General features: G+C 39.5%; 1 protein-coding gene across 3 annotated transcripts in view; it reads right to left on the bottom strand.

Annotated features, from left to right (window-relative positions):
* The window catches only part of mettl15 (methyltransferase 15, mitochondrial 12S rRNA N4-cytidine), a 70,004-nt gene that overhangs the window by 49,471 nt on the left and 1,427 nt on the right, over window positions 1–19,106 (bottom strand). The gene's annotated exons all lie outside the window — the stretch shown is intronic.

Below are 19,106 nucleotides of genomic sequence, written 5' to 3'. Positions count from 1 at the left end.
GTAAAGGTTTTAATAGGCCTGCAGTCAGTCATGCGCTGACAGATTGTGGGCTCGGGCCCATTGACCAAGCAGAGCTAAGCTAAGATCTGATGGAGGACCCCCTCTATCCTGCAGGGAGAGGAGGTGGAGGGGGATAAAGATAGGAGATGGATAGCCCGAGGAAGGGACTTATGTCTGGACTGACGCCCCCGCAGACGTCACAGGGTGTTAACTATGGCACATGCAGCAGCTCCTGTCTCCACCCACCCCTCACTCTGAGAAGTCCTGCAAAACTTTCCTTGCTGACAGGCTTTCTTTATGCACCAGACAGGGAGTGAAATCTCTGCTCGTGTCTGGGAGAGAAAGCTCTGGGAGAGGAAGCCTCTGAGAATGTCACTGCTGGGGTGTGTGGAAGAGTCTTTATTAATTAACCTTCATGTACCCTTGTAACTTTATTCTCAGCCGACATGTTCCCTTGCAATTACGAGCAGGTCTCCTCATGTGCTTAATAAAAATATGTACCATAAAAACAGAGCTGTTCAGGTTGTGCTTTCCAAAAACTCATTTTCCCAATGGGTTTCCAAGAAAAAACGGGTCTGTGGTAGGCCTGGGTGATAAAACGGTATCAATATTTATCGACGGTACACCTTCTTTGACATCGATAGAAAAATTGTTCGATATAGCGCATGCATGTTTTTATAGAGTTACTTCTTTGCGTTGACAATTTAAATGCGCTGCATTATTTTGCTTATTGCGCCCTCCTGTGGCCTCTGGAGACAGTGACGCAGACAGCACAAACACACACATGAGTGCTGTGCCTGCCTGTGATGAGGAGATTGTGAGTAAAGAATGGATATTAGTCGAATTCAAAATAAACATTTGCATTTGAATGTTAGGTGTGCATCAGGGAGCGTCATCAGTAGCGCGTGAGATGCGGTGATGATGTAAGTGACGTTGTTGCATTCTAATGTTTTGTTAGTCTAGATTCTATTTATCGATACCGAACGATATGAAACATTATATCGTTGATAAATTTTTTTGCTATATCAGTCATAGATCAAAAGTTAATTATGAATATTTGAATCAATGTTTGAATCAATAATTTGATAAATGGAGATATTAAAGTATGCTACAATTTTGTCCAATTAAAAAATAAAAAATGTATCAGTATTATTAAATTATTTGTGCTTTCAAAAAATTTACTTTAAGTGAGCGTTAGATGACCACAAAAGTAATATAAATGTAAACGTATAAGAAATAAACAGGCACAAATATAGTAAATGTAGTATTGACCGATGTTATATTCAAGAAATTTCTACCAAAGATGCTATTTTACTTATAACTGAAAAACCCCAGAGGGAGTCCATGGTGAATTAGCCCTTTAGGTTTGCCTACAAATTGAGGCCACAACCGAACAGCTCTACATCTACACTAGGGCTGCACGATAAATCGCATGCGATATTTAACACCCATCTTGTCAGAAAAGCCGGTTCTGTAATCAGCGGTAAATCTAGATTTACCGTTGATTACAGAACCGGTCTGTCTGACAAGATGCGCGTTAAATATCGCATGCAATTTATCGTGCAGCCCTAATCTACACCATGAAATTTAGCATGTTAGCATCTAGGTCCAAGCAAACTTAAAAAAAAAAAAAAAAAAAAAAAAAAAAAAAAAAAAAAAAAGCACAGAGAGTGCTAGAACCGATGTCTTCCTCAGACAACAAAAGATGCTAACATGTTAAATTTAGCCCAAGCAAAACTTCAAAGCAGCTTAGCATTTATTTGAATGGAGAGCACTAGATCCGCTGTCTTCCTCAGGCTAAATTTAGCATTTTAGCATTTTTTGCCATCCAAGCAAGACTTCAAAAAGCTTAGCATTTATTTGAAAGGAAAGCCCTGGAGCCACTGTCTTCCTCAGGTTTTTTCAGATGTTTTCTCTGGCTACTCAGTCACCAGGGGCAAAGAAAAACGAGTGCTGAGGGGACAAAACTTAATGAATACGAAGCCAGCAGACACAATCTGCACAGTATGTTCAAACACAGCATGTATCACGACAAATATAATATGTGCAGAACAGGTCAATTGTGGAGCCCTCGGTGATGTACACAGTACACACACATACCCGCACCAACCGTTTTAAATTATTGAGTATCACTGCGTGCGGCATTGGCAATAATGAAATGTTGGAGAAAGGATAGAGCGGCGGTGTAGTTCTGACTCTGGCAGTAGTGAATGACAGCTGATAATGAGATGTTTTGATACTGAAGGTGAGGGAAAGCTGGAGAGAGACAGCGCCTGTGTGCCTCTATGACTCACACACCCATCTGAGAAACTATAACTCCTCTCTCTTTTCTTTCTCCCTCTCTCTGTTCTTTCTCTCTCCGCAAGATCTAGGAAGCACTACCTGGGTTTCATCAAAACGCTTATTAATAAGCATGGCAGTCCAACTACATCATTCATCATTGCTTTCATCAGAGATGAAAGAGGATGGTGCAGAATCTGTGGTGAGCGATCACCGTTTCCTGCGTCAATGGTTTAACCAGAAAAATGTTTAGCGGTTGGACCTGAGTGTTAGGAATCTGCTTGTGTGAAATGCTAAGGAAAGAGGCACACAAGTTACAAAACGAGTCATGGTTTTTGAACATTGAACCATGGCATTCTTGATCACTTGATACTATGATATTGAAATTTATGCACCATGGATTTTACACCGTAGTAACATGGTAATTTTGTCATTAATCAGTAAGTACCATGATATATAACAATTCACCATGGTATTATCTTTTGATATCTGCAATGCACTACGATATCGTCACTGCTGAAAGACAGATTAGCATTAAAGTTGCGACAGATCTTGTATAACATACATTTGAGTGACAGACTATAGAAAAAGAAAAAATGTAAAGTGGGGACTTAGTTCTGTCCATCAGTTGCTAAATGGACGGACGCAGATCTGAATGCAAATTTGTAGTCAATTGTATAAAAGGGGTGTGGCAAACAAAATGACTTGAGAACTCTGACATACTGTATAGTATGTCACCAATGAGAATTACATGGATATAGTTTAAAAAAATAAATAATAATTAAACATATGCATGGATAAATCATTCACAATAAGCTCAGTAAGAAAATAGGTGAACTTCCATTCCATGTCGACCGTAACTTTTTTTTTTTTTTTTTTAGTCAAGCTGTAAGTAAATTTCCTCTTCTCATGCACACAGAGCAAAATTGCTTGTCCCATATGTAGACAGGCGTGCTCTCCATTCAGAGTGGTTAAGGTTTAAAGTCCAATTTCATGTCGACCGGTATTTTTTTTTTTTTTTTTTAGTCAAGCTGTAAGTAAATTTCCTCTTCTCATGCACACAGAGCAAAATTGCTTGTCCCATATGTAGACAGGCGTGCTCTCCATTCAGAGTGGTTAAGGTTTAAAGTCCAGCCTGCAAAACTGGGGTACGATTCAAAAGATCTGCCAATACCAGAGGGCCTCCTTTAATATACCTAAATGAGAGCAAGACAAAAAACAAGGTCATATCTGATCTAGCACCCTCTATTCAACAGCAACCCTTGATAGAGCCGGGCCTGTATTTAAAGAGCTTTGCTCGCTTGGATGAAGCAGGGAGTATTACACTATTGTCGGCAAGCTATAGGACAGAAACAATACATGCTATATTTAAACTCTAATGAAACCAAATTCAGAGTAAACGCTTGCAGTGAGAGGGGGAAACGGCTTGAAGCCTGGAAGTTACTCTTAAAAGTAAGAGAGAGAGCAAAGGGAAGGGGAAAAAAGGGAAAGAGATGGAATCCATCCTTAAGGTGAATTTCATGCCAGTAGATGTGGACAAAGGAGGCGCTGATCTGTGACTATTAGGAGCTGTAAAGAGAGGTCTAGTTAAATGAAGACAGTCTTGTAAAAGAGTGATGAGAGAGTGAGAGAAACAGAGACCGAGAGACATGAAGGATGGGAGAGTGAGAGAAACAGAGACCGAGAGACATGAAGGATGGGAGGAGGAGTTCAAGTCATTTGATTATGTTTCAGAGAAAGGAGGAGAGATGAAAAGAAAGAGAAGGATATAGGGATAGAAGGATGGATGGGTGGAGAGGGCCAGAGAATGTGAATAGTGCAGTGGATAAGGCCTCTGACAGAGGGTGCCCTGAGGCACAGCGTTTTAAGACAGAGGAATTAGCAGTTCATAGAGGATTTTATACAGCAAAGGCCGCTGGATGGGGGAAGAGCACAGGAAGAGTGCACAAATGCAACCTACTTACAAAGAACTAGTTAAAGGCATAGGGTTTAAATCGGGCCAGAACGATCCGGAATGACCCATCGCCCAGAGTTCAGCTCAGTTCCTCTCACACCAAAAGACGAGACTGTGCTGCAGCTCTAAGTTCCTTGTTCACCCCTACTTGTTACCGTATGGAGCCAGTAAAAATCCCATTCCCATCGATTTCTAGAGATAACGTATTAATCTTTCAAGACAGACTGGCCAGGAGCTCCGTGATTGCACAGCACAATGTGCTTCTGTATAAACCAGCACAAGTTCATTTACAAATATATATATAATTTACAATTTACATTTTACCTAAGAACTACAGTACGCATAATCCTGAGGAGAGATCCACCAATCAAAGAAGTCTGTTACTGTGGAAACAGGAATTGCTGCAAAGGAGCTCAACAGTTACTGCCCAGTCCCGTAAATCATGGCGAATGTCGTAATCGAGTCAGTCTCTACACTCTCAAACTATAGATGTGTATATGTTGGGATATCTTGCAATATACTTCAAATATATGGTATTTTATACTTAAATTCAATGGCAGTTTTATATTGCACCATCTTTTCTGATTTGATTACGTCATTCATAATGCTTCAAGGGATGTGTATTTCAATGCTTTTTCAGACTTTTCCATTTTTGGGGGGCTTTAAATGAAAGGTTTAATGTGATTCATCTCAGAGCTGGTTGGTTTGGTTCAAGGAATCTTTATTGAAAAACTATGTGAAATGTCTATGTAGAAAATAAACAGAATAAAAGCAGATTAAAACGTTAGGCTGTCACTGTTGTGCTCTATAGCAGAGGTGCACAAACATTTCACTATGAAAATAAAATAATTAAACTTGATTGAGGGCCATGGGCCAAAAGTAAATGCTGTATTATACCTATATTAAATTAAAGAAATTAAAAAATCATCTATGTTTTGGTGCTTTAATTAAAAAGCACAGAAACATAATCAAATCAACATAACATATTATTTGCTGAATCTAAAATTCTAGAAGGAACCATTCAAGAACCTTCAGTGTTTGTCAATAGACAGGATTCTCATTATTTGATGGTATTAAGTATCAAAGTGTTTCAATTCAATTTCAATTCAATACACTTTATTGTTCCCAATGGAGAAATTTGTCTTGGACCCTGGAGCCCGCATACACATACACTGATCAACATTACATTGCATAATAAAAATCCACATAAGCACAACACATTCCAAGCCACAATAACAACCATAACCAACAAGGGGTTACATAAATAAATTACATGTTTAAAAGTCTGATTGACGTAGGTACAAAATATTTCTTATAAGGTTTCAGTGTTTAAAATTCAACAGTTTAAAAGTAACAAAAACAAAAAAAGAATTGACATACTTTTAAACATACTTTTACATTCAGTTCTTGCCGGGCTCTCTACAGTGGCTGAAATATGACTCATCTTTCATAGTAGAGTATATCCCCAAAGGACCCCAAGCATGATGTGCTGACAGACTTCTTCACCCGCTCTAAGCCCTCCCTCCTGAGCTTACCACCTGTGCAGGTAATTCAGAGTAAATTTCCACTGCCTCTGCTGTCAAGAGTCCATCATCAGCACCACCTGAGGAGTTCCTTTTCCTGACAAAGTGTTTTCTGACAACAGACAAGCACAAGTGACACTGATGTGTCTGACCTGCACAAAACTCAGAGAACTGGCTGTAATATGGGAAATTATGCTTGTTTCAGATGAATGCAATGGTTTTAAATAGGGATGCACCAATATTACATTTCCAACCAATACTTATATCGATAAGACGATAAGATAACAATTATCGTTATGTCATGGCCAATAACCAAAAAATTTTGAAACACATAAAAAATAACATTAATCAAAGCTACAAGTTAATTAATTTAGGCTTTACAACACAAAGTACAGTATAAAAATGTATATTTATTTTGAGGTTCAGCTTAACGTAGTAATGCTAAAGATTACATTTAAATTATGAGTGTTTTTAAAGATTAAGTGAGCATTAGCTGACACCATAGTTAATCTAAATGTAAAAATAGTTGTAAATATACAATATCGGCTGATATATAAAAAAATAAAATAAAAAAAAAAGTAAAATAATAAATATGGTATCAATATATTGTGCATCCCTAATTTTCAAATATTTATTTTTTGTTTGCTTCTATGCAAATTTATAGATCAACACTCCTGATTGGCTGTACCATTTTCTTTTCTCTTTTTCCCCAGGTGAGGTCCATCAGGTGAAACCCAGCACTGCACAGGGTAATGCATACAGCCCACCTGACCCCTGAGCTTCTATCTGTGTCTCCGACCGCTTCCATTTCAGGAAAAGCAGACGAGAGCCCCATGCCCGCTGTAACTCAAACACCCCTCACTTATAATACATAACCAGAGTCTTTTCACTGAAAAATGCATACACATGCCTGGTCTGGGTGTGTATATGCTTGTCAGACTGTGTAACAGATATGTATCTACATGTAGTTGACTATACAAACAACACGGGTATGTTAGAGTTTCCAGAGTTTACACATTTCACAGTACACCAGAGCCTTTTGACTTCTTAATTGTAATATTTTATTTTAAAAAATCTAAAAATGAAGAAATAGTCAACAGTTGGATGTTGTATCACTGGATGCTGCAACACCCAAGAGAAAAACAAAACAAAACAAAAAGATAGAAAATTCAGACAAATATAAGGATATAAAGACAGATCTTTCATTTCATAAATGTTCATTTTTGTGACTGGCAAATAATTAGGATGGCACTATATCATTATTATTTCTTACTGCAAGTTCAATAATTCCAAAAGCATAATGTTTTAGTTGGAGGGTTTTGCTTACGGCCCTGGTTCACGGCTCTGCCCTCAAGGCATCTATATTTCTCAAAACAAACCATAACCAACCAAGACACCTGCTTCACAACAGCAAAATGAAGCACCATACATTACAATTCCTGTCACTCGTTAAACCAGAATTGGCCCTCATCACTATTACATCCATCCATTCAGGAATCAGCAGGAGCCCGTCACATGCTACCTAGTCTGTGACTCACAAGGACATCAACACATATAGACCTACATATTTAGCTGTAACCCATACAAAGTAGCGGACTATGTCCATCAGTCAGATGCATCAGGCCAAAGACAGCACTTGAATTAAATCAGAAACAGCTTTCAATTAGTTAGTCTAGGCCATGGCTGGGCAGGAAGGCTCTGTGTCAGGAAGCTGACTCATAAAGCACAAAAACTTTTTGTTTTTTTCCCTTTCTCCTTGTCTCCCCTCCCTTCAGGGAAAGAAGTGTCTACTGAATGAGATCTACCAGTGATTAAAAATGAAGAGAGGGAGAGGACGTCTAAAAAAAAAATTAAAGTATAGGCCATCTGACCTTCTGTGAAGCGATTGTGCTTCCGGCCCTGGACACAAACCATCGTGCCTATTGACACCTGGCTCCCCAGCGTGGGATCGATGGCTCTAAAAAACACTGAGGATCAGCAAGAGGCTCAGCAAGCATCCTACACTGAAGGCATTGCTGTCTAACTTGCGTATAGTTTTAGTCAGTTTGGGCTTTTAATTTGGATGTAAAATAGTCCGATTGGCATCCTAAATTAGCTTTTGTTCAAAGTTCAGCATGAGCTCCGCAGCAGAAAACAGCAGCAGCTGTTGCTGAAGCCTCACCTCAAAATCTCCGCTTACGGTAAAGTTTGACATCAAAACCGCGAGACGGTGGGAGGGAGGATAACAAACATGAATTTATTCTCAGAGCCTCATTCTCACAAGCATCTGTGAAGGTGTTTACAAAGATATCTGCATCGAAAAACAACATCCCGATTTGCCCTTAACCCCAGTGCCCCTATTAGCGCACCTGCATTTAATGCGTTCGTGACGCTCGACATCCCGATGCGTCAGCGGCCAGGCTTCTGTATGAAAATCCAGTGCAATAAATTACGGAGAATCATAATTCAAATAATGGCACGCCTGCAGTTTCTGAGCTTTCATGCAAACCCCAATCAAGGCCATGTTGCTGTGATGAGTCATCGCTCTATCCAGCTGTCCACGGGGCATACATCTGATTAGCAAGCCCACGCTCACCCGGTAGGCGCAAATGTAAATATTGTAATAAAACCCTCAGTAATAACTCCCGTGTCTTGGAGAGGCTTCACTTTATTTATTTTTCCCCACATTTCAGCAATATTGTTTGATGGAGGCCGCATACTTAAATATGAGTTTTTAAAGCGAGCGTTCAGGTGTGGGTTTCCAGAAACCATTCTTCAACTTCAGGCTTTTTTAAAATCTCCCACGAGGAGCTACTTGCATCATTAGTGTAATTATCCTTCACATCGTTGTTGGAGTTATTTACCATCAAAGAAGTGGGTGTTTCGCTTCACCTACAGAGCTGCAGAGTGACACTCCGCCGCAATATTTACAGCTCCCCCCGTGTCCCTGAAGAGAGAATGAAAAAGACAACAACAAAAAAAATCGCAAAAGACATGCAAATCAAAGTTCAAGGGCTGCCGTAGAGGTTACGTTTCCTGTAGTGGATCAGAACAGTGCATTTCTTAAAAGATATCCAAACAGGAAGCACCACAAAGTGACCAGCATCGCCAAAGAACGGGGGGAGGAGGGGGGGTTCAACGGGTGTCTTGCCGTGGTGACGCAGAACGCTTAAGGGCCTCAGCTGAGCTCCCACTAAGAGGCTGTCCCCTCTGTGCCAGTTTAGCCACCTGGTACAGCCATGATACATTTGGCTAATGATGTCACGGACTCTCTTTCATGCCGTGCCCCCACCACCACAGCCCAATTGTCTATTCATGAGAGTAATGAGAAGTCAGGGAGAGGGAGAGGGAGAGTGAGAGACAGACAGAGAGAGACTTTGCTCATGGCCACTGATAACCCCAGACTAAACTTGCAACCTTACGAGGCTCGGGCTTAATATCTGGCCGTCAATCAGCTCTGCCATCCCTTGCCGGAGTGTTTAATTACAGAGATCAATTATTCACCAGCCTCGTCTTTCAGTGGGCCACACTCCTCGAAAAAATACTGCCACGGGCTGAGGGAGGAGACAGCGGCTTGCCAGGACAGACCAGAAATATCCCTAGCACAACATGTCCACAAGGAGAATGCCGTCTGCAACTTACCTAAGAGCACGGACCTATTTGCCATGCATGAGCGGTGCGAGTGTAACATTACATGAAAATTTATTGAGGCCCGCCGCCTGTCCTACTGGCCCTGTCAATACACTGACGTCATGGCTTGTTGATAAATACCACAGCGTCAGCATCGCCAATTGCCGTCATCAGGTCTTTCACGGCCGGCCATGGCATTCATTATTATTTTACACCAAGTATTTAAAGGGATAGTTCAGCCATTATGAAAATTCTGTCATCATTTACTCACCCTCGTGCCGTTCCAAACTTGTGTGGACGTCTACACAATGACAGTCAATAGGGTCCAGGGTTGTTTTGGACAACATTAACTTTCACTGAACGGATTCTTCAAAATATCTTTTGTACTCCACAGAACAAAGTCAGTCATTTTTGGAATAAAATGAGGGTGAGAGAATGGCTGAACTATCCCTTTATATTTTGGTGCAACCTGTCGAAATGCCCTTAAAAAAAAGATTTTAAAAAATGTGTTCATGTCGGTGGTGTGAACAAAAGATATGTACACAAATGTCAGCAGGTAACATTCTACCTCAGCGAAAGAGGAGAAAAGAAGGTGCGGCCATGATGTGCATCTTGTCACTCATCGCAGGTCCCAGTGTTTCACGCAACTCTAAGAGCTCACCCCATTACCGCCATCCAATTCTCAATCACTGTGAGACAAACTGTTCAACTGACCCCAGATCAGCCAGAAAGGTAACTTCATCCAGTTCCCGAATCCTCCCCCGTTCTCCAGACTGACAGCTCATTAATCTCCCTTGGCTGCAGTCCCTCCTCCCCGGTGACAGAGCCTGAGCCAGAGCAGAGGGTTCCCCAATGCCTGGCTGCAGTCCCTCCTCCCCGGTGACAGAGCCTGAGCCAGAGCAGAGGATTCCCCAATGCCTGGCTGTGTCCATCCCCGCTGGTCCACCTGCCTGGATCAAACACTCTCCACGGGGAGGGGACAAGACGGTAAAGACCAGAAAAGGGGGGTGTTGGGGATTTCGATGGACAATAAAACAAAACAAATCACTTTCTGTCAGGGTGTGTCTTTACTGAGTGGGCGTGCAAATGTGTGTAACTAGGCGCTAAGAGCAGGGCCACTAAATGAGACACGACATGAATAAAGCAGTGGCTGGCTTCGATTCTTCGTGGGCAGGCTCCAGGGGAAAGCCGGTACCGAGGAATCTATCACAGGAGATTGGCTAGGTCGTGGGTGGATGTCACAGAGTAAAAAGGCCCTTTGGTGAGATCTGAGACTGGGCCCACCAGATCGCAGTGTATAAATCTAATAGACAATAACGTATGCGCCTTCACCAAGGAAACTGGAGGGAAATGCACATAGCAAACTGTCAATAAGAATGAGTCTTTTGTTTATAAGATCACCTCAGGACATTCTAACACCATTATGTTCCTCGGCTGGGGTTGAGGGGGGCGAGGTGAAGTTTAAAGTTAAAATACTTTCTCAGTCAGTTTAATGCACAGAGACAACATAGCTCTGTATGTCTGAGCGGCCTGACATAGCGACACTGATTCAACCAATGGCGTGATTTGGGGGGGCGGGGCAGTCTGTCTGTCCAACCAATGGCAGATAAGCAGAGTGATTGGGGAACCCTTTTTAAAAACAGTTACACATGTAACCCTGTTTTGTGAAATTTTACATTTAAAATATTAGATTACAACTAGGGATGTAACGGTATGAAAATTTCTTATCACGATTATAGTGACCAAACTTATCACGGTTATCTGTATTATCACGGTATTTGTCTTTTTACGCGTTGCATCACGCCGCGTAAACATAAAACCATGTCTGCATTTGTGATCGGAGAAATGACAAACAACAAGCACTACACGTGAGACTGTTACTTAAAACTGTGCTTTATGCTGGATAGTTTTTATTTATCGCGAGTTGTTCAAATCGCGGTAATCTAATACAGTTTTAATGATAATTAAAAGATGAAACGGTAGTACTAACCGTGGGGAATTTTATCATGATTTATCGTCAAACTGGTAATCATTACATCCCTAATTACAATTGTGAATTTAATCAAATTATCAAAATTATCTATTTGTCATCCTCTGCAAAGCCTCTAGTCATAAAAAAGTTAAACCAGAGGCCAAGCTGTTATTAAAAGCTCCTTTAATGACTAAAGAAAAGAGAATATAGGGATACACGAATAATAAAATTCTGGCCGATATACCAGTAATTATTTTCATGTTATATGATAAATGGCACATATCAAAATTCTATATTATTTTGTCTCAATAAATAAAACACTAAAAAAGCAAAATATTTTAAATTTAGGCATCACAACATTTTAATGTAGAGTATGAAAAATGAATGTTCATTTACTAAACATTTAACAGTAGCTATGTTTCCATCCAAAGATTTTAATTTAACTTATGCGCAAAACTGGAATATCGCATAAAACAAAGCACAGTTTCCATCCAACGAATCAAAGAGAACAAAAATGTCACTTCCTGATACACTGGCACTAAATATCACTAAGAAAAGTAGAAGAAGCCACCTAATATAATAATTTTCATATATGATGACCTACTTGCGCCTCAGAGCAAGCAGACGAAACACAATACATGCGGTCTTTGTTTTCGGAGGTGGATGCTTGCTGCTTGGGAACGCAGTCGTGAAAAACATTTCTGGGGGGCAGTTATACAGAAATACTTTGATGACAGACTTTGCTCAGGCATTTTGCTCAGGCAACATTTCAGATGCTGTGCAACGAGATCGTTAGTTAACGCTGGTTAGTCAAATTATTCCGTCCCATCGTGCAAAGTCCCATGACTTTTTTGATGCGCATGATGGAATTTATTCTGTAAATGTCTTTCCATCGTAGTTTATGCACATTTTTTCTTAACAGATAAAAAGTTTATCCTACTCAACTGTGCGCATAAGTTTTTTATGCACATTTTTAGAATTTATGCGCATCTTGGCGTTTCCATCCAGCGTTTTTTTATGCGATATTCCAAAATGCGCATAAAAATAGGAGGATGGAAACATAGGTAGCGTTATTAACTTGTTGTTTTATTAACTTTGAGTGACAGATGAAGGAAAAGGGAATATAAATGTAAAGAGGAATTATTATGCACAATGTAATATCCAAAATCAACTGTTAAATTAAAATCTCTAATATTTGCCATGAAATGCCAAGCCTCTATCCTGTCTCTTATCCTTATATGCCTTTGAAATTTCAATGTTCAGATGATGAGCTGTGACTAAATCCCGTTAATGAAATTCATAACAAAAACTGAGAAGCAAGAAGACAATACATAAACATACATGCATGGTATATGAAAAGCCAACGAGAAATTTATGGTAACGCATGTATACAGGCCCTTTGGCCTTTCCAATTGGCACTAACACTATGAGACAGCAAGAGAATCATTACTAAAGGGTCACATCTGGTTTCAAGATTGGTCTGAAGTGGCAAGGAATGAAAACGCTGAACCTGTGAACTTCCTCATATCAATCTGTTACACTCAGTTAAGCTCTATGTGCACTTGAAGATTGGGACAGAGAAGAAAAGGCGAAAAATGAAAATGAAATCAGTCTCAATCGCTTCATTTTTCATTTAACGCAAACTATCCCCCCACCCTACACACACATACAGCCGGAAAAACTAATCCAATTGAACGAAACGTTTAAACCAATTTTTAACTAATTTCCAAACAGAAGGGAGCAAGGCATGCATCGCTACCTGTTCAGATAGGTCACATACAGTGCAGTATTACACACGGCTGTAGGTCTGACGTGGACAGGCATGTCTATTCCGCTCAGACAGATGGAAATTCCCACTTCCCCGTCTTTTACTCCGCTGCCATTGTCATTCTCAAATGGCTTCCACATTACACCCCTGTAATCAAACTGTAGGATTCATACTGCTCATTATTCAATTAGCCAAATGCTACAATCGCATCCTCATGACTAAGATAATTAGTGTAAAATGGTTACCCGGCTGGCAAAGTGGATCTGCAATTCAAGGTGAATAGAATATCCAATTTTACCAAATGTATTTTTTTCAAGGCTAATTTGGTGGCTAATGAGGCTGCTCTAGTTTGGGTAATTTATGGACGAGTGGAAGGTGAAAAAGGCCAGAATGAGAGAGAATAGAGAAAATTAACAAAGGATTTCCTCTGCTCTTTTTCTCTCTCGCTGTCAATGGAGGCTTCTGTAAGACACAAAACAGGTTCATGAAACACTGATAAACTGAGAATGTGAAATCACCAGTCACTTCGATATCTATGCTGTGACATCTATCTTCACATTTCAAAAGAGCACAAAACAAACCCATTTCTTTTTCCTTTTCTTTTTCTAAATTTGTGATTTAACTTACATTTAATTGATTTACATTTTATGATTCAATTATGTAATTTATCAAAGAATTTAAGCACACGGCACCTTTGTCTTTCTTGCTTTGAATCAAATGTCGTAATGTTATGCTTTATCTAAGAGCTGGTTGTTTTGGTTCAAGGACTCTTTATAAAATAATTTCTTGAAAATGCCTGCTGGAGAAAATGAATGGGAATTTAAAAAAAAAAAAAAAATTTGGAAGGATCTGGAATAAAATACCTAAAGAAACGAGGCTGCAGAAAAAAGTCAGTGGTCACTTTTGCACTCTATATGAAAGTACTGAAGCCAGTACAGTTTCATGCTTGAAATCCCCAAAACAGGGCTGGGAATCACTAAAAACGGGTTTGTAATGGCTCTGGGTGGTAAGCTAAATATGGGTAACCTTCCCACAACTGTTTCAACAGTTCCCATGGCAATAGGAAACTTAGCGTGGACCACCACACATGTTGGTGACACCTGTAAGCAGAAAGAGAAACAAAGTTTGCAGCCTTCAAAGTCTTCATTCTGTGTTAATTATGTCATTGAAGGTACAGTGTGGCTGAGTGACACTTCTGAATTGGTAGCACAGGGGAATAAAAACATATTTACCAAAAAAAAAAAGATTCTTTGATGTTGTCTTAACCGGATGTATACAAGCAAAATGTTGTGAAATAAATAAAGCACAGACCATTTGTCGTCACGGAGCATTCAAGGGCAATCCCGCTTACGGAACCAATTTTGATGGATTGTCCGTGAAATCTCTACCCTGCAGCTGCCGTGCCGGGGGGTGACGCGTGAAAGCCCTTCACCTGTGCTGCTATCCATTCCTGGATAACTGCGTAGGAGGTGGCAGCCGGCTGAAAGCCTACATTTACCCACTTTGGTGTAATTGCAGCGTTTACTCTTTGATTGCCAAAGAGCTCCATTCATACTTACTCCTGCCTCGTTGGATGAGAGCTTCTGCAGTGGGGTTGATTGCTTTACAATGGCAGATCAAAATATTACAGTGATCCCTCTGAGCAGTCACAGTAAGCGTTTGACTAACAGTTATTATTACGCTGTCTATCAGTGCAATAATAAAGGAGGCTAAATTGTTCAACGGAGGAAGAAAAGAGCTGGTTCATGCTCTTCTAATAATTACCAATTTGCTGCATGCTTTCTAGATTTTGATACTAAACGGCTCAAGTTATAAAACACATCTGACTAGAAGGCCAAAGTCGTGGCAATAAAAGCGCATCTTGAAATTCTGCTGTAACTCCCACCTAGCATTAAAATCAGCATGACGTGGCATGTAAAATACCCAAATCATTTCTCCACATGAGTTTACTTTTACTCAGCCATAGATTTATAATAAGGAAGTGCTTGTGTATATACTGTACATAATTACATTTTAAAACAAATTAATTTAAAAGTATGTTTTGACATCCTTTCGCCCTGTTCTCTGGGAGGAGAAATTTTACTAGAAGCTCTTTTGCCAGCAAACCAATTAACATACTAGGGTTGGCAAAATTCTGAATTTAAAGAACTGATTCCATTTCAATTCATTTGTGAATTTGAATTCATTTGGCCACAATTAAATGGAATTTAAATTGGAATGCCAGCCCAGGAGGAGGACTTTACTGAATTGCAATAAAAAAATGTTTAATAAATTTAACTTGTAATTTGTTGAAAATTAGGTTCAAATTCAAATGAATTTAAAAGAACTTTAGAAGGTTTGATAAACACTTTAAAATGCGGTTCAATTTGTTAACATGCATTAAGTATTATGAACTAACAATGGTCAATACTTATTATTTCTTAATTAATTAACCTTAATTAATTTATACACATATTAAAGGGTTAGTTCACCCAAAAATGAAAATTAGCCCACGTTTTACTCACCCTCAAAGCATCCTAGGTGTATATGACTTTCTTCTTTCAGACGAATCCAATCGGGAGTTATATTAAAAACTGTCCTTGCTCTTCCGAGCTTTAGAATGGGGTAGGTGGGTGTTTTTGTTCAACAGTCCAAAAGTAGTCAAATAAAGCGCACGCATCCGTAATAAAACGTGCCTCACATGGCTCCAGGGGGTGAATAAAGGCCTCCTGTAGCGAATCGATGCATTTTTGTAAGAAAAATATCCATATTTAAAATGTTATAAATACTTTTCTCTTCCGCTAACTGTCATACGTGTAAGACGTTCTGGCGGATGATGTAGATGATATTTATGATATATTCTACGTCATATTTATGAGATGATATTTATAAACTAACATTAACCAAGATTATTAAATTGCTAGCTCATGATAGCTAGTGCAATTAATAATGTTAACGAATTGCCCTAATTGTAAAGTGTTACCAACACCTTTAAACTTAAACACTTTTTTTTATTATTATTTAAGGCCGTCAAGCCAACATTTAAAGTTTATCTTGGCAAATGTTCTTATTGGAAAACTTGGAGTTTTTATGAATTTCAATACATTTGTAATCTACTTCCTTAAATTTAGTTTGCTACTTCAATTCAAATTTAGGAACCGAACTGGAATTCAAAAAGCATTCTCAGTTCAATTCTGAAATGACGCACAAGCCTGTTGCATACACAAACACATCTGTGAGATACATTCCTTATTGAAGCACAGACAGTCTCATTATTTTTTATTCGATTATTTGGTTAAACGCAGGCCTTTGGCAGGCTGTCTCTGCACCAGTTGGCCCATGGGCGGATAGTGAAGTTAAGAGGTGCAAACCTTAGTCAGGAGTGGTGCGGTACTGTGGCGCCCCACGTTCTGCCAACAGCCCAACAGTGGTGCCATCGCTGACTCAGTCACTGACCCAGAGCCCCCACCTGCATGAGCAACGCTTTGAGCTGTAGGACCCAGCGATGCCCATCTCAAGCTGCCCACTAGAGCAGAAGGCCCTTTGACTCACGCCCATCTGGCCTGCTAGCACGTTAGAGTACGCCAAGGTCTGTGAGCACACTGCTAACTTCCCTACCCTTCCCAAGAGGGGACAGTTAACAAATCGGGAGTCCTAAACGTTTTGGTGATGAGCTACTTTTTTTTTTCTTGTCAAGACGGCATGTGGTTAACAGAGGCGATGACAAGTCAACATTCCGCCTCCAGGTTTTCCCACATACATACACAAACACACAAACACAAAAGTTCAATGTTACACCCTGTGTAGGAGTTAAAAAGGATGCACGTTATGGTCTTCTTCATTATTTTTTTCCATCAAAACATGTCACGAATCACATGATTTCTGATGATACTGACAGTCAAAAAAAGATATTTGGTAGAGGGTAAATAAACCAATATTTTGTATTAGATCAGATATTCATTTATGCATTTAACATTTTACAATCTTAATTAAAAAAAAGACCAGACTTAATAGCTAAACATACACTACTGGTCAAAGGTTGGAAAAATTTAAAAATGTTTTATGTTTTTAAAAGAAGTCTCTTATCCTCGCCAAGGCTGCAATTATTTGATTAAAATTACAATAAAAGGATTATTGTGAAATATTACAATTTAAAATAACTGTTTTCTATTTTCTGTTTTTCTATTTTAAAATGTAATTTATTCCTGTGATGCAAAGCTGCGTTTTTAGCAGCCATTACTCCAATCTTCAGTGTCACATGACCCTTCAGAAATCATTCAAATATTCTAACATATATATATATATATATATATATAGGAAAATTTACACTATTAATAGTATTTCACAATATTACTGTTTTTACTGTATTTTTAAGCAAATGAATGCTGCCTTGGTCAGTATAAGGGAGTTCTTTGAAAAAAAAATGTAATTATTTCAACCTTTTGACCGGTTGTGTACTCTCTTTGTACTTTATTTACTCCTAAAAAGTTCATAGTAGTACTTAAGGATACATATTACTACTCTAAGACACTAATATGCATCTTTTAGTGCTAGATAAGGGACTTTGTTGTACTGCTAAATGTAGAGTTTTGCACATTTTTATAACAATGTAGGTCTTTGTGCACAGAATCACTAGATTCAAAACAGAAATCACAACAGCTACAAAAGGCCAATAGTGACTTAAAGGGGTCATATGATGCTTTTTTAAAGATCATTATTTTGTGTATTTGGTGTAACAGAATATGTTGACATGCTTTAATGTTCAAAAAACACATTATTTTTCAAATACTGTACATTATTGTAGGTCCTCTATGCCCCGCCTCTCTCAAACGCTTCGTTTTCTACAAAGCCCCCTCCTTTGACAAGCGCAGTCCGCTCTGATTGGCCAGCTGACCCAGTGCACTGTGATTGGCCGAACACCGCAAGCACTCAGTCGGAAATGTAACGCCCCTTACCATAATCACGAGCTTCATCTTTCAAAATAAATGTAAAAACAGAGCCCGAAAGGGGAACAGAGTCCCGTGACAGACACAGTGATGAAGCTGGTATGTGTTTGCAGTACACAAGCCACGGTTAAGACAGCTGACTCCACTGTGATGTGACCCCGTCTCTCTCTCTCTCTCTCTCACACACACACACACACACACACACACACAAAACGCGTTACTCAGCGCTGCACAAAACTCCGCATTTGAACAGTCAATAGCAAATACTTAAACTAATAACAAAACAGTAGCTGATTCAGAAGCCAGATTGTCATAGCAAAGTCAGAATTACCTCCTCTCCTAGGTTCACGAAACGGTCGTCCATAAAATGCATTGCTGTTCTGTTGTAAGTAATCTTAAAGATTCCTAAATGCATCTACTTTCGGAAGGCCAAATAAAGTGCTTTTGCTTTCGCCTAGAAACACACAGCGTCTCCCTGACATGCTGCTTCAACACTAACTGCGGTTACTGAAACCACGCCTTCTTTCTTTGCGTGAACATTTGGGCGGCATTATGCTAATATTTCCACATAGTGAGGTAGATATGTGGGGGCGTGTTAGAACGAGCCGTTTTAGGGGGGCGTGGCAGAGTCTTAACTTTGATAAAGAATATCTCTTTGGTTTTGAGACTTTAGTCTTTGCAACTTCAGGGATCTTATCTATGCACAATCAGCTTGTAACACTCCAAAGAGAAAGGAAAACTTGAAATCGCATCATATGACCCCATTAAGTTTTGAATATTAACTGACATTAATACATGCTATATAATTATTGTTCATGTTAATTAATATAGTTAATGTTAATAACTGAAACCTTATTGTAAAGTGTTACTAAAGTTTTATACATTGTTCTGTGTATGCGTTTCACAGTCTTAATGGTATGGATTAACCCTTTAATTGCCGTATCCCTTAAAACCAGACTGCCAGACGGTTACTGTAAATGCATGTGCCCGCTGTGCACCGTTCTCCTGATGCCTCTGGGATGGCATTTGCACTGACGGCTTGGGCCCGCCATCGCTGCTTGCAGCTATATTTATT

This window comes from Sinocyclocheilus rhinocerous, unplaced genomic scaffold, assembly GCF_001515625.1.
Source record: "Sinocyclocheilus rhinocerous isolate Xijiao unplaced genomic scaffold, SAMN03320098_v1.1 scaffold225, whole genome shotgun sequence".
NCBI classification, from domain to species: domain Eukaryota; kingdom Metazoa; phylum Chordata; class Actinopteri; order Cypriniformes; family Cyprinidae; genus Sinocyclocheilus; species Sinocyclocheilus rhinocerous.
Note: the sequence above shows the minus strand (reverse complement) of the source record. Positions and strands in the feature narration are given on the sequence as shown.